Genomic DNA, 17,904 nt, shown 5'->3' on the forward strand with positions numbered 1-17,904 from the left:
TTTGGTGGTTAAATTTGTTTTCGCCTCAGAGTTTCCAATAGAAACGTTCTTTAAAGGCTGTTCCAGTGGGTTGAAAAAACTGTCGTTAAATCTACCGTGTGTAGAAACATTTTGAGAATAACGAATTTTGAAAACGTTGATAAAACTTTGTTTGTTTATTTAATTTCCGTCTATTATTTTCCAAGCGAAATACATATTATTAAAAGTGTAATAAATGTAAAACTTAACTCGTTTGCAACATTTAAATGGCGTACTTGATTTTGATTGTTTTGAACGTGCTGTTTGGCGCTACATTGTGACGTCACGTAAACAACAGTTTAAACGTCTGTACAGCGTTAACGACTGAATTAAAGATATTGGTGTTTGGATTCATTTTCTTAGTTAAACCATTTTCTTTCATTACTGATAGTTTTCACAACAGAATTCGACAAAAAATTGTTTTTATTTATCACATTTTTCAAACAAAATGGCGCCCTCAATGTGAAAATACATAGGGCGATAATAAGAACGGCGAGTGCATTGTTGTAGAATAATGCACGCTTCGGGCCTTCTTTGTTTATATAGAAAAAAATCCGATAGTGTTAGAATATCAGATATATCATTTTTACAAGTAATGAAACACCTCCAGATCTATATCCGGCAACTGATTTCCTGTTTGAGGTAAAACATTTGTAGCTATCTATATCTATAGTGTCAATGCCATTGATTCCTGAATTCCAATTATTTCATATTTATTGACAAAGTTTAGAAATTCTTGACAGTTTAAGTTTGACTTCAGCCCACAGACATTTATACTTAGAATATTTAATTCATCATATTTTATACTGTAATGATTGTTCTCAACCCCTTCATAGAGGTTTATGTTTATATTATCTGTACCATTGTGATTGCTTGAAGTGTTCTCTTTCCGTTGTACGCTTGTTGTACTCTAATTCTTCAATTCTTGTGGTCACTGTTGATGCATGTGTAGGTATTCCTTCCTTGTTGCTATGACTTATATTCCCTGATTTGATCAGTTGTTGTTTGTGCATATTGGTGTTTTTTTGGAACACAATTTTAACATTTTTGTTTTCACATTTGTTTCATGAATGTCAATCACACTGTTTTCACTTTCAGAACTATCTGAGTTGAGATTTCCATGTTTTATTTTTGTCTACTCTTTTTAAGGTAACTTCCATATCTATTTGTTATGCAGCTTTCTTCTTTTCCCTGTTTATGTTAATTGGTGGCCATTCATTTTCGTTCACAAATGACAGTGCTCCAAACCTGTTTGAAGTTTTAATATTTTGACAAGGTGTTGTTTGATAATGTCTGTCATATTTTTGGTCTGGAAGAATATTCTCCCTTCTTTTAAGTTGTCTTGTTTATGTCTTCTGTTGTTAAGTGTATCATGTTTACCATCATATATCTTTTCACTATCCATTCCAAACTTGCTACTGTGTTCATAGCCATTTATTAGTTTTTGTTTTTGATTCTCATTCACTTTATATTCAGTATTGTTTATATACAATTTATCTACAATTGACTAATTTACTTTATTTTGCTTATTTTTGTTTGCTTTTCTCATCACCTGATACAGTCTCTTTCTCCTCTCCTCAATTTCTCTTGGGAGTTGTTCAACCACACAAAATCTTTTATCTTTTAACAAGTTTCCTGAATATTTTACTTTCTTTCAATCTTTTCTTTTTACAAAGTTTGCAACTATTGGCCTTGGCCTTTCTGGTTTATTTGTTGTTCCCCTATTCTATGGACGGCTTGGTATTCGTAAGTTATTCTGAAACTTATATCTTCATTAAGAAGAGGCTGTGAGTGTTTCTTCTGTTTCTTCTACTTGACCACTTTCTAGTACTGGTTCTTCAATACCCGTGAATAATAAGTTAGTATGCATGCTTCTTGTCTGAATATCTAATATCATCCTTTCATCGTCTTCCTCCTGTTGACTTTTTATAGTCATTATTTCTATTTTCAATTTTTTTAAGTTTTCAGAATGATTATCTATTTGTTCTTGTTTCGAATCATTGCTGGAATTTATTGTTTTGATTAATGTGTATATGGTTTTCATCCGGATTGGTAACACTTGTGTCCAGTGTTTCTGTGCTAGTAGTCATACTCATATAACCAGCTACATGTTTGCATTGGTCTAATTTGGTACATATGGTTTGGCATTTTGTTGAATTCTGGCTGGGATTGTTCAGATGGTTTTGTCAAATATGGTTGATGTTTGGAATATAATGTCTCTCTAGCTTGTTGAAGGTAATTTGAAGTCATATTTGTTTTACTGTCAATGTGCTGGTAACCATTTCTAATTACACCCCTAAAATATTGTTGTTGGAAGCTATTTGCATTTGGATTCAAGCTAGGCTGGTGTTGCATATTCATTTTTCGAGTATTCGTTGCTATGTCTGTGTAAGAAAATAAACATCCGATGGACGTTATTCTTGAAGTATGGGTGGGGTGTTGTTTACATTTACGTTTGTACTTACCTTGTTCGGTTGTTTTTTCTGGTTTTGTTATGCCCCGCCATAAAATGGCTGGGGCATATAGTGTTTCCCTGTTCCGTCATTCTGTCATTCCGTCATCATCAGTTTCCATTCATTATCTTAGTAATGGTTTCACACATTAAACTCAAATTTAGCATATGTATGTATCATTAGAAAATACAGGTCAAGTTCGAATTTGGTCATTGTTTGACAATTTTTGGCAGAGTAATGCCCCTTTCACTTTGAAAATGATATTAAATTTTCAGTTTCCGTTCATTATCTCCCCAACTGTATTACACATTTAACTCAAATTTGACATATAAAAACTTCAAAGGAATTTGCAAATCAAGTTCGACTTTGGTCATGGTTTGATGATTTTTTGAAGAGTAACGCCCCTTTGACTTTGAAAAAAGGAAATTTTCAGATTCTCTTCATTATCTACCCAACAGTTATACATATTTAACTCAAATTAAAAATATGGACATGTCATAAGAATACACTGATCAAGTTCGAAATTGGTCATGGTTTGATGATTCTGGACAAAGTTATCTATCTTGAATGTTGGAAACGTTTTGAATTTTCAGTTTCAGCACTCGTACTTTTGTGGAAGTGTATTAATCATTATTTTGGCTACAAATATGCAATTTACAAAAGGTTAACACCGAATAGTTTCAGTTCCCTAAACTTTGTATAAAAATAGTTTGTGTTTACATTGAATAGTTTTAAGGGCTTTGAACTTAAAACGAAAAAATATAGTTTGTGCAAACAAATTTGGAAGTAAATATTATAACATCTGAAATTTTAGCTGCATGCGGGGGCATGACGACATATTTCTAGTTTATGTTTATATGTTTGGTTGTTAGCTCTACCACTGGTCATAATTCATTTACAAGGACTCTTTGCCTAACTATAATCTTTATATATTTCGGGTGTATTGTCTTTAAATCGTCTTTTAATCGTCGTTATCGCCAAATATTTTTACACGTAAAAATATCGACCGCCATTGTACCGCCATAACTTCTCTAGCTTTACTGTTGGAGAAAGACCTTGGGTGCTACTCAGTGCATTATTTTAGGCACGAAAGAAAATGCATGTTTTACAAGATCGATATCACTTTATCAATTAAAATGGACATGATATTTAAATAAGCATAAAGTGCATTTTTCTAGCGGTCGAATGTATGGGTCTATAGGCACGAGCTTTATATAAACATGTTGTTCTTATTTTGATTTTTCAATCGGTTAAATTTATTATATAAATACAAGCGATATGACGCATCTCATAATCTGTACACAAAATAAGCGTAAAGTGCATGAAGCTATTGTACACTGTAAGATCTGAGAAAATTCGATCTTGAAGTAATGGTCATTGTTTAGTCAGTACAATGACGTGGAGCTTATAAAACTTTATTGAGATTTCAGATTTCAGGAATTTCATTTTTGTGCCAGTTTCTGACACCTGAAATACCTAAAATCTGAGTTTGATATTGGCAAATGTCTTTATAATGTAGATCAATTTAAGACCAAAAGTTTTTGTTGAGAGACATGTCGTCTCCGTGTTTGAGGGAACGTAGATATTTTAGAAAATAGGCAATTATATAATGAAGTTGAACTTCCATTTTTAATTCTTTACCTGTTGAATAAGTGTAACGGAATTGCCTTCCTTTGACAACTTTGAGTTTCGAATGTAGCCTGACTCGGTAAGATTGTACAGATGTGGGGCTTGCATATTGAACGGAAGGCTTTTTCTAAATACTAGATAAAGGAACGGTTCTCCTGTTTCAGCATATATACTTTCTAGAAATTCAACGAGCTTAAATACTTTTCAAGAAAATCAATATTGAAAAATATGTTCTTATATTTAAGAAAGATTAAACTTTTCGCAATTCCAGAAATAAATTAAATGTTATACGCAATTAATAACTGATTTTAGAGTATTTATTATCATATTTGTAAAGGCTTTATTTGCATATTCTCACCTTTGGTAAAAATTGTTGATTTTAAGTGTCGTTTGAAATGTATAGATTACTTTCTTTGTTCACTTGATAATATTTTTCCTTGTAATACAATGTCATTTCAAAGACTTCCAGAACATCAACATGAATCTGAAGACATGCTGCTTCAAAGCTTATGTAAGTTAAGCAGGACTAATTTTTCAACACACAACTAGCCATACCGCGCCGAGCACTTCAATTGTTCACTTAAGATTATTAAACCTAAAAATGGTTTGCACATGGTTATAAAAGGAGTTACTTAAATTTTAGAATACGGGTTTATTTTTTTTAAGTAGCCGATCAATGTTTTGGAAGGAACTGAGTCGAAACGTCTTTAAAGTGAATAAACTCGGTAATATCTATAACGGACCTGTGTAAGATCATAGCATTCAGAGAGGAAAAGTGTGATAGTTAAATTTTCAACCTATACATAAAGGAGCATAATCGTCTATTAAATGGTGAGAATGTGTGACTCTAATGTGTCCTGTTTAACATCTTGGAAGAACCATCTGATCATAACGGTTTAAAAGAGATAGAGATGGCGACACGTTAAGACAGGAATCAATATCATATAGTTTGTTAAGATGGTTTTGTCCCAATTAATTTTCCATTTACATGATATAAGTTTTCTCATTGAATGTTTAAAAATCACTATTTGGTAACAGTTAAGGTTGAGTGTTTAAGGATTCTTTAGCCAGAGCATCTCCTTTTCATTTCCTCGTACTCCATCGTGGTCTTGGATCGGACATGATATTACTGACTTTGTTTCTAAGATATCATGAAATCGCAACAACAGCTTTATATCGGATTTTCTATTTTACATTAATAAAAGCACGGACAGTGAATCTGAAAGAAAATACAAATTTGTTACAATTGTGCTGAGACAATTGTGCTCGGCCTTGTATGACAAGGCAAAATCAATAGCTCTTGCTTCAGTAATAAATACAGGTACATGATCAGATAGTCTCATTCTAAATGTAATATGATTTTTAAATACGGCTTGGTACTTTGCAACAAACTTTAGACATATCCGTGTAAGTATGAATAAAATCTATATGTTCTTCTTTGAATTTTGAAATAATGCTCTTTAAAAACGTTGGGACAATTTGATATTTTTTTTAATTTGAATGAATAACATAACTTCTGGAGGATTGTATGTCTACAGAGGAACATATTCAACATTTTATGTTTGATTTCCTTTGGTATGTTAAAAAATGTCGCTGTCAAGTGATTTGAAAATTTGTTTTCTAGCAGAACTGTTACTTTTTGACGATACTCTAGCTGCATATTGAACGGAAGGCTATTTCTACATACTAGATAAAGGAAAGGTTCTCCTGTTTCAGCATATATACTTTCTACTGGCGTTGATTGAAATGCACCTAAACGGCAAAAGAAGGCTTAAGTGATGTTTAGCATCGAGCAATTGTAAATACGACCATAAGTTATACAACCATAATCTAACTTTAATCGGATAAAGCTTTTGTACAAATTTTAATAAAGTAGAGGAAAAGTATCACTTGTCGGTACTAAATAAAACGTTCAATTAATACTTTGAAATACTTTTCAGACTTTTTATATGTGGAATAAAACAGTTGTTTACCAAATATAATTCTGCTAATTTTGTCAAACATTAGTACAATTTCAAATCATAAATTTATACTATATAGTGACTGTTGCGATTCCACAGAGGTAGCGCATATATCATTACCATTACTTGCAAAAAGGTATCTTTAACCCCCCCCCCCCCCCCCACTGTTTGCGTCCAGAAATCAGAAATACAAAGAAAAGCGAAAGGAGTAACCAACTTTTAATATTGCAAAATATACCCATAGACTAGTTTAATAGTGGTTGTTTTATAAACTTGAAGGCTCATTTGAGGCACCAGGAAAAATGAAACTTTTGGTAGTTTCAACATAGATATACGATTAGAGCATGTTAATATTTAATAAAATTCAGCCGCCATCTTGGTGGTCATTTTGGATTTTTGGAGCCAAATTGATTCCGGAAAGAAAACAAAATGATGGGTAAGATATCAGACCTTAAACATACAAAGTGGTCAGCTTGTATTATTTTCAGAACGATTCTTATATTTATTACCCTCAGATGGAATTCCATCTTACTGTTTAAAACTTTGGTATTATTCTTCTGAACTAAGTTTAGGTGACCATTCCTCTATTTAAGACGAATTTAATCCAAAAAGCAAAACTACAAAAACACACGTAAACAACACAATAGAGACAAGGAATCCCTGAAGAACGCTCCAACCAAAAAAAAATGTTGCAGTTCAAAAACACGCCCGGCAAACTGTCGCTCCACTTCAAAATTGTGGTGTACGGTAAAACGAGCGAACGGCATTTCCGAGATAGAGCGGAAGGCCGATTTAATTGCCTAATTGTAAGTATTGTTTATGTTTTTGTCTTGTTATTCATTTAAGTTGTATTTTTTTGAAAAACGGAAAATGTGGTTCCGTGTAGGATTGATTTAGGCTTCCAATTGATCAAAGCTGTTACAAAAAGAAAATTATATTAAGCCCGGGAGAACTTTTCTCCCTGACGAAGCGAACGATGATTTGTAGAATATTGAACTTCCCAACCATAGAAATGCCATACCTTTCGGATTTCTTGAAAAAGTGTATTAGTAAATTATCAACCCGTAATAAGAGCTTGCCCTTCGTGCAAAATAAATTACTCCAGAAGGATTTCTTAAATTTGTAAATCGATATTTTTCGAAAGTAGTGGAGCGAAAGGGCGAGAGATGGAGCAAAAGGTTCGATGTTGAGCGCAAGGCGATATTAATTTGACAAAATCGAATATTTTTAGTTCTACCGCGAACAAATGTTACCGAGCAGGTGCGTGTGACTCGATTGTTCACGCCAAAATGTAATGTTTTCGAAAAGTTAGATATTCAAGGTGCAAAACACAAATAAGCCATGTTTTCATGAATTTGTAAGGTGGGAAATCGCTATTAAAATGGTTGACAAGGTGACAGTCTTTATAAGGATATAACACATATTTATTATTTTCGTCTGTAAGTGTAAATAGAAATTTCTACTATAACTAGGTCTATTATATTATTGATAATTTTAGTCTGTACACCGACTGAGTTCTGCCTCACTTTGAGAGGAAAATAATAAACTAAACAACAATGCTAAATAAGGGAGGAAGTATCTTGAAACATAACTGGAAGACGTGTTATAACCTTATAACAACTGACACCTTGTCAACCATTTTCATAGCGATTCCCCACCTTTCAAATTCATGAAAACGTGACTGATTTGTGTTTTGCTCAGAACAGGTACGTTAGAGCTATTAATTACAGAAAGTCATTGTAAACTGAACTTGGTAGTAGTGATCCATTTAATTTAATGCGTTCCATGCATTGCATAATTTTGTTTCTGTTCTGCACCTTGAATTTCTAACTTTTCGAAAAACATAACATTTTGGCGTAAACAATCGAGTTACATGTACACGTACCTGCTCGAAAACATTTGTTTGCGGTAGAACTAGAAATATTCGACTTTGTCGCGTTTAGTTTAAACATATTTTATTTCAAACATTTTCACACAAACATATATTACAGACAATCCATTGCTACATAATATACAATGCTGAAAAAGGGTTAGATCCGAAAGCATACAAACATATAATTCATTACTGTAAATTTGTTTGTCCCATTTGCACGGACACACGTTTTTAAATGTACATAACCATGTCAAAAGCCATGATTGACCTCGAATAAGTGGCATCCTGTATTATGCCATGCATTAATGTGTATGATTCAATGGTCGGGCCTCATCCAAATTTCGAACATAAATAATGGAATCTACACGGCAGCCATAGGTGACACCTTCGCGATTACAGTTATTACGCTATATAGTCGTTGAAAGGATATCACAATTTATTAGTTCTCTTTAAAAGGTATATATATCTCGGTCTTAACACTTGATCATGTCTATTTTAAGTTCTATAGCTTTTATTTATAAAAAATCATTGACTACACTCCTCCTAATACGTCAAATTAATATCGCCTTGCGCTCAACATCGAACCTTTTGCTCCATCTCTCGCCCTTTCGCTCCACTACTTTCGAAAAATATCGATTTACAAATTTAAGAAATCCTTCAGGAGTAATTCATTTTGCACGAAGGGCAAGCTCTTATTACGGGTTGATAATTTACTAATACACTTTTTCAAGAAATACGAAAGGTATGGCATTTCTATGGTTGGGAAGTTCAATATTCTACAAATCATCGTTCGCTTCGTCAGGGAGAAAAGTTCTCCCGGGCTTAATATAATTTTCTTTTTGTAACAGCTTAGATCATTGGAAGCCTAAATCAATCCTACACGGAACTACATTTTCCGTTTTTCGAAAAAATACAACTTAAATAAATAACAAGACAAAAACATAAACAATACTTACAATTAGGCGTTTAAATCGGCCTTCCGCTCTATCTCGGAAATGCCGTTCGCTCGTTTTACCGTACACCACAATTTTGAAGTGGAGCGACAGTTTGCCAGGCGTGAAAAAATATGTACCTACTTTGAATCAGGCTCTTTTAACGTGCGTTCTTGTGACGAATTTTCGCCATTGTGACTCATCAAACTTCCCTAATTGAGGTCAAAATATCAAGACAGGTGGTCAATTCTTTGCGAGGGCCATTTAAGTTGGCATGTAGTGATATTGTTTCTTCGATAATTTCACACGAATCGTACTATACTTACTAGAAATAGATTTATATACACGTTATTCACCGAAAACCTCATTCGGTACATCCAAAAGTTGGTTGCTAACAACTATATACGTGTACAACAGAACATTGTCGTTTACTATGCTCCCCTAAGAGTGAGCAAATAGTCGCCGCTTTGGTCGTCCGTCCGGTTGTCCATCGGTTCGCTTTTTTTGTCCTGGATATAACTCTGTCACAACAAGAGGTATCAACATAAAACTTTGTAGGTAGATAGATCTCATTCGGTAGATGTGCAGTGCATAATAACTGTAACTCTGCCGTGCCGTATCGTGGAGTTATTGCCCTTAGTTCATTTTATACTTTTAACTTTGTCCGGGACATAACTCTAAAACTATAAGAGATATCAACATGACACTTTGTATGTAGATATATCTCATTGGGTAAAAGCGCAGAGCAAAAGAACCACCACAACTCTGTTTTGTCTAATTTTGGAGTTATTGCCCTTTGTTCAGTTTTTACGATTTGAGCATTGTTCAGTTTATAGTTCTGAAAGTACGAGTGAACAAGAAACTTTGAAGGACGATAGATATCATTGGGCGGATGTTCAAAGAACAGTAGCTATGTCGTAATTGTCCTATAATTCTATCTTATTTAACGCATAGTGATAATCCAAGTTTATGTTATTCACATTCAAAAAGAACATTGAGTTGATTTTCAGACCATTGAATAGAGTTAAAATGAAATATTATGTATATTTCATTTTAACTCTACATACATACAAGTACTGAATAATTAGTGAAATAAGTTATGTATATAATACAGACAATAAATGCGAGCTTTTCATGGACTTCGGAGTTTTTCATGTGAGGAAACTATCTAGCTATTTTACTGAAGTTCGGTGATTCTACTTAGATGTCCGGTCGTGCTTGAAATAATGGTAGAGGGAACCCACTTTTTGTAGATGCCATTCTCGAGAAAAAAATATACACGTTCGGGGAACAAGTGAAATGTTTGGCGAGCAGTGACTCATGGAAGGTCTGTTTTCAATTTGAAAAGCAAAATCATTTATTCACTTTCAATAACACGTGATCAATCATTAAGTTGTTGGAATCGGGTCTCAAAAATCTTCTTGATAATACAATATCGCCTAACCTCTCAAAGCATCTATGTCATGCTTCGCTATTGTTCAGAACAGTGGAATTTACAGCTAATGCAGACTGTTCATATTCTCGACAGTCAAAGGATCTGTACACATTTAAAACAATTATAACGAGTATTGTAGTGTAAGCCAAGGAACGTGTAAATATTTGATTGTTTGTTTGTTTTTCTTTTTGTTTGCTTTTAGAATTTATTTGAAAATGTTGCTTTATACATACATTCTAAAATGACTAATGATAAAAAGTTATTTTGGTAATAGCACAACAATATAATACAACAACAACAATATTTATATATAATGAGCATGTTATTTCTAAAATCAACAGTGTTCCTGACTGTCTTGTTAACTTGTAGTATATAAGTAAATGTGTTGATTTAGTTGTTTTTTTCTATATCTAGCCGTGTCGATTTAATGACTAAGCATCCAAAACAGGATATATGTATAAATGTATATGCATGTTCTTTGTTTCACAGAGGTCAGCGAATAATATGTTTGACATTTAACGACATCGTAGGTTAGTAAGTGCAGGTTTCTATATTTTTGATTCTATCATTTACTGAAATGTTCATTATTTTAAAGTACCATACTTCATTAATGGGACTCCACTGAGGTGTTTTGAAATGACAGGACTGAAAATATTGTTTGAGTTCAATAGTTTGTCTCATTTACTAGTCACTCTTTTGAAGTTTGTCTGTAATATAGAAATAAGACTCCAATTGGTACTTGAAAACAAGCCATAATACATGTGTAAATACATAATATTACTTTTATTCATAATATGATGTCTGGTGACTTCTGGTGCTATATTGATGATTTTTTTCTTGTAGATATATATATTGTAATAGATAATCACATATCACGATAATGAGATACTTATGTCCTTCCTTCCTTGATTGTTTGCTTGCTTGCTTACTTACTTACACTTATACTTGACTTAGTTGGCTTTACTGGTATTTTTTCTTACTTACTTACTCCATTTGATGTAGGTCTAGACCAATAGTTTGTGTCAAAATTTCAGATAATTTGTTCACAACATTTTTTAAAGAATAACTCGGTAATCTACAAGTAAGTAATTGAAGTAGCAACATATGCATAACTTTTGAAAACTTTTTCATATTTATTTTATAATGTAGTTTGACATTCTGAATCATCCTTAGGATATGTGGCCTGCTTTTTAACTTTGTCTTTTGACTATAATCTGTGATATGCAGACTTTTTACCTCTAATTCCCTTTCAAAACTCCATTTTATTAAGTTCTGCCCATTGTTTTCACGTTTAGGGCAAACGCATTTTCTTACTTGGAGACTATATGCCCCTTTTCATGGAATGGCATTAATGTGTCACATTGAAGGTTCCATGATAACCGCCATATGAACACATCTGCGGATGTTTCAAAATTCCAAACTTTACCAGTGCATGTTAAATGTTAATTACTGCATAAGCCGGTGCTTGGGGGCGTGAACGGTAACTTGCACATTCCATTACCGTCCATGAACAGACTCAATCAAACCGTGCCTGCAACACTTTCATTTTTTTTGTACGTTCTTTAGGGATTCTATATTTCTCTCTATTGAAACATTACCAAAATGTCACTGAGCTTTGCAGGTGGTTTGGAAATTATGTAACTAAAAAATCTGAAAGGTCTGTCAGTAAGCCTTGCATGTGGTTTGGAAATAATGCAACCAAAAAGTATATGAAAGGTCGTCAAATAAGCATTACATAATAAAATATCAATAAAAACCAGATATGACTTTGGCAAGACATCTCCGCTGTTTCAAATTCGAAACGTAATTTAATTTTAAATATAATAAGATTCCCAACAATCTATAAACGAAAGTACTGACATACCTCAATGAAAATGTGTCGAATTCAACCGTTTACACCGAAATGATGAAGGGTCTGGGACCGTCAAACAAGCCCATCTCCTAATTCTCACACTTTTCGTCGATTTGAAACGACAAAAATTGATTAATATATTTCCCGTTTCTACATCAGAAACTCGTAAACTTACCATAGAACTCTCATTGTCGCTGTGTGATTGTTGTTCCGCCATTTTAATAGATGACATTTGAACGTGAACTTACGGAATGCATAATAAATACCACAAGTGTTTCCGATAATGGCGGGCGGGTTTCCGTCAATTTCCGTAACAAGTTTTGTTTTTTGTTTCGTGTTACTGGTAGATATTACATTAACATTTTGATGTGGAAACATATTTTTTTGCTATTTTGTTTTTAAAAGTGAAGTTTTTGCATACCCAGTATATATTTGAAAGTTGAGTAGAATAGATCTTTAAATAAAAAAATATTCAATCTTGTTATACCTCGGTCTGTCAGTTAGATGAGCATCACCTGCGACGTTGAAATACATATTTTGTTTCTTCCAGAATTTACACCCATCGATTTCTTATTGTCACTGGTATTTGGAAAATGGTTGAAGCATTATCGAATGATCATAAGACTCCAACCGATGAACGATGTTTTTCATGCAATGGGACGTTAGTACAAATGTATGTCGGCTAAGCTAAGGGCGAACATCGGATTAGTAATCAGGGTATCGCTTTTTCGTTCCCGGGGCGAGGTGGACTTTCGCTGTAACAGTTGATCTCAAACTATGTGCCAACTGTCACTCAGTTCTTATAAAATAAAAAAAACATGTGGGTTATAAAATCGGTCTCTTGTGAAGAAATTAGTATTAAATATAGCCAGATAGTTGGTTCGACCTCCGAGATATGACTAAAATTTGTTTTAAAAAAAACTTCAGCACAAATATTGCTTTTAAGGATTTACCCCGGGTCCGTCTGATGCCTTCACGTACCATGAACCATTAAACTTTTCCCAAGACATCAGGGAAGTTTTATATACCAAAAATGCCAATAGAGTCTGACTTATTACAAATAATTCTTTGTGCGGAACACTACAAAAATACGGGAAAAAAAGGAAAATCATTTTTTACAACTCTTGATAAATAGCTGATAACATTGTGAAAAATAGAATCCGTAAAGACAGCCCAAAAAGTTCAGATTGAAAATGTTGCAGGCTCGATTTGATTGAGCTTAAACGACATTGGAGACGAATTGCACCGTGATTGTGAGCATCGGTGAGAGGCAATTGATTTAAAGCCTGCGACTTTACCTGCCAAATAAGGAAATACATAAAAATACGTTACCAACTTCTGTTGAAAAGATGATATAGCGATAATGAACACACGCAGTTTTGTGTCGTGGTCTTCTCGTATGCACTAACAGAACAATGTAGTATTAAAGCGATTTTCATTATAAATGAGGTTTGTATGTCAGTTTGATAATTATAATTACTTTTACAAAGGTTGTACACGTCCGTACCAACGTACAACAGATTAAGTCACGTCATCTACTTTAAAAACTCGCAAAATCATCAAAAATGGAAATTCTGTAACTATTTTACATTTAAAGTAACTTTCGTTCTAATTAACGTCAAAAGACGGTCTTTGTTGTCTCATTCATTGGATTATTTAAATAAGTATTAGACTGATTATTGTAAATGGCTTTGAAATCGTTATTAGATTTAAAAACAGATATTGAAAGTGACCCATGAACAAATGCTTTAATATAAAGCAGGAATGAAGAAAATACTTCTGTAATCAAATTCCTTGATCAAGCGATTGCCTAATTCAAAATAAAAGTTAAAACTTGATAAAGTACATCTTTATTCGATACATAATTGTAGCATATTCAATTTGAGATTAAAAAAAAAGACACTCGGGCTTTGTAAACGTTGTTTGAATGTGATAAGTAAGTAATTGTTGAAAGATTTTGCACTTGGAGATAGAACTCATATTTATTAGACTTTAATTATTCCTGTCATGTACATGTACTTCGGAAAATAATTATCTAAGAATAAAAACTATTTGCCATAGGGATTGGACTAACCAAATAAGTTCCCAAAAGCCCTTTTTCTTGTATAATTGTCATAGATCATTTCTCACAATCTCTTAAACAATTACATAAACTGTTTTTATTTTCTTTGTTTAAAGCACATTTGTCTCTTAAAGCTGATTTAGAAAGTCATGTTGAATTAGTTGTCGGTCACATGCGAAGAAATTGTTAATTTCAGAAAGGCGGTTAGGTTAATTGACCGCCAAGAACTATCCAAAAAGTGTCTTATAATTGGCGTCAAAGGAGTCAGACTTCAAACACGTAATAAATACTCATCGTGCGTATTCTGTGCAAAGATATATATAATTTTAATAATCTTTAACTTACAGTTAGTGCCTACAGTTGTAATATCTAAGTCTGCAACAATACCTATTCAGACAGATTTTTTATAATTCTAAGTTGTGATATGATTACCATGACTTGTGATAATGTTTTGGTTGAATTTAACGTCTCACTAGCTCTGAAATGGTCATATTGGGAGTTTCTTATGGAGCTCTATCTCAGTTTCCTCTCCGTTCATTATTACAGGCACGGAAGGACATCTGAGTAAAATAACCGACGTTCCATAAGCTAGCTGAATAGCTTCTTCACTTGAAAAATTTAAAAGTTCCTACAGAGATTTAAACCCACAGCAGCGAACGTATTGAACTAGTTCATAGTTTTGAACTAATTCTATTTAATAAGAAAGCTTGACTAAAATACTAGTTAATGAGGGTATAATTTCAAAAGTATTTCTTTCAGAAGAACGCCTCTTGCCTTACAACTGCCGTTTAACGGACGGTATGTGTATATAGCAAGTTCTAAGGTTAACATCATCTAGGAATTGCCAAATAGAAATGTAACAAAACGTTGAAACTTCAACGAATCTTGCTTTATTGGTGATGTAATCGTAATAATTTCAATACAAATAAAAGGTCTTCATGAAAATTGGTGATCAATGTGGATACGTTGTATAAAACTTAAAAGGGAATTTATTGTTATCGTAGCGCTCGAAAAAATTATAAATAGAAATACAAAATGAATTAGTAAAATCTACTATATTGATGAACATAAAAAAGGTATCAAGTAACTTCTAAGAAAATCTTTTTATCAATGTTTTCTTAAAAAATAATCTCTATTGTGTAACGTTACTTCTTTTTTTTCTTATCGTGATTTGAAGTAGTTCTCAAAACATGCAGCTCTTGTGTTAATAGTAGTTATCAAACTGACCTAAAATCTTAAAATACATGTGTAAATTATTTTCAAAAGAAAGTTTGGTCCACGGTCTCCATTCTCTACACTATTCCTTTTCCTATCTGTTCTGTATGAATATTTTATTATATACAGTCGAGACTGCCTTAGCGACCCCCTGATTTTAACGACTTCCTGTCTTATCAGACCTTGTTTCAGTCCTCCCAACGTATTTTCCTATATATATTGTCTGAATTATACGACTCCCTGTGACAAGCGACCCTAATTGTCTGGTCCCAATGTATTGCTTTGTCTGATTTAAACAACATTCACACCTTTTAAGTGTCCGTTAATCTGATAAATAATACCTGTTTTAAAACCCAGTGGGACGAAATAATTAAGTCCAAATATAATCCAGTACAAACTCTACACACCTCTGTCTCAATTACACAGATAACATGTATTCAGGTATTAAGTGACGTAGCGTCTACTCCCTACTGCCGTATGTAAGCATGATGCAATCGATGTGTGTAAAAAAAATTGAGGTCACAGGTGTAATGATCATAATGACATTAAGACTTGTGTTTTAAAAAGTATGGAGTGCCAACGGAAATTTTTTTAGACAGCTTTTTTTTTTAAATTAACCTTTCCATGGCTGCATGAATAATACGGAAAACTGTTGATACCTGACTAGCAAAACCTTTGGATATGGATATGTTTTTAAAAGTATGATATTTATTTTAAGGATTTGAATGCATCAAATTCAAGTTTATTTTGTACCATAATGATTCAATATAAATCTAAATCAAAAAAATAAAATGAAATTGTATATGATATACTTGCGATTATATTTGCTTTACATCAAATATTTAAAGTACTTATTTTTATTTGCAATTGGTAAGATATTTTTCCTTCACACATTAATGTATGTTAAGTCACAATAATATATAGACAGATAGATGGTATTTTAATTTTAATTTTCTATGAGACTGTATTATGAGACTATTAAGAGACAAATAATAGAAAATGACATATTTATCCTTACCAGATGCAGCAGTTTGAAATCAACTTCATTATTCCAAAAGTCAATTTATTATATTTACCAAAGTAAGGATTTTACAAATATCATAAAATTATTTGAGGTCATTGCCATGGATACATGGTCTAAATGTTGTACAGATGATTTTCCGCAATTTTCCTTTTAAAAAAGTCCATACATACAACCTTTAAAATATATCTAATATTTTTTTGCTATATATATTGTTAGATAACTAGTGCATCTTTTTATCTTATGTACTGGTTGAAAAGTCAACTATGTAAACCATTATAAGATGATCCAGATTTTCCGGTTAGTCTTGGTCTGCACAGGTTGAATGCAAAGAATCAGTTGTCACAAGAAGGTTTAAAATGATAGATAAAGGCGTAAGTTTGATTTGATATCATTCCTCAGAACTCTCTATTTAAATGAATAAAATCTAACAACTAATAAGAACTACAAATAAACACACAGAGCATAAAAAAGGAATGACTAAAGAACGCCCATAAAGACAAAATTGAAAATGTTGCAGTTCAAAAACTATGTACCTTCTTTAAATCAGTGTCTTTCAATAAATATTCTGGTGAACGAATTATGGCCATTGTGACGCATCAAGCTTCTCTAGGTGAGGTCAAAATATCAAGACAGGTGGTCGCTGATCTTTATAAATAATAGCCGGACGTTTCTTCGCGAGGGCCATTGTATTTAGCTTGTAGTGATATTGTTTCTTCGCTACTTACACACGAACCGTACTTTTATAATGTACTTAATTTTATTTACTTGCTAAAATAGAAAAATCCTGAAAATTTCGTAAGACCACATTTGATACATCTCCAAGTTGGTTGCTAACAATTATAGACGTTTATAACAGAACACTGTCGTTATTTCAACAAGTTCCTCGCGCTGGTACAAGATGAGAAGTGAAATTGACAGGCGACAAGAACAAAGACAGTCGCAAATACCGTTATCATGATAGCGCATTTGCTATCCCGGTTCAGATATCAAGTATCTAGCTCTGCTGTATCATTGTAACCCCTCGACCAAGTTCTTTTTATGAATGTTTTTTCAACAAGTCGTTATTATCATATAATTCTATTTTATTTTACGTATAGTGGTTTTTATAGTCTAAGTGATTCACATTCAAGAAGTACATGGAGTTGGCTTTTATACCGTTGAACAGAGTTCAAATGAAAAATTCACAATGTGTGTACGCACATAAATACAGGTACTGAACAATCAGTGACATAAGATAATGTATATAATACATTAACTGTATCAAGCGAGCGGTGTTATATCCCTGAGATGTTTTTTTTTCATATAAGAGAGAGAAATAGTAAACGGTCAAAACGGCTAAATTAAAAATGATGCTGTCTCGATTCGATTTAGCCTGTTCCATGCGAAGAAGCTATCCAGCAAGTTATTGGAAGGCCAGTGGTTCTACTTCTGTGCTGTTTCTTGCTTGAAG

Source organism: Ruditapes philippinarum, unplaced genomic scaffold, assembly GCF_026571515.1.
Source record: "Ruditapes philippinarum isolate M1 unplaced genomic scaffold, ASM2657151v2 ctg3826_1_1_1_1, whole genome shotgun sequence".
Taxonomy (NCBI): Eukaryota; Metazoa; Mollusca; class Bivalvia; order Venerida; family Veneridae; genus Ruditapes; species Ruditapes philippinarum.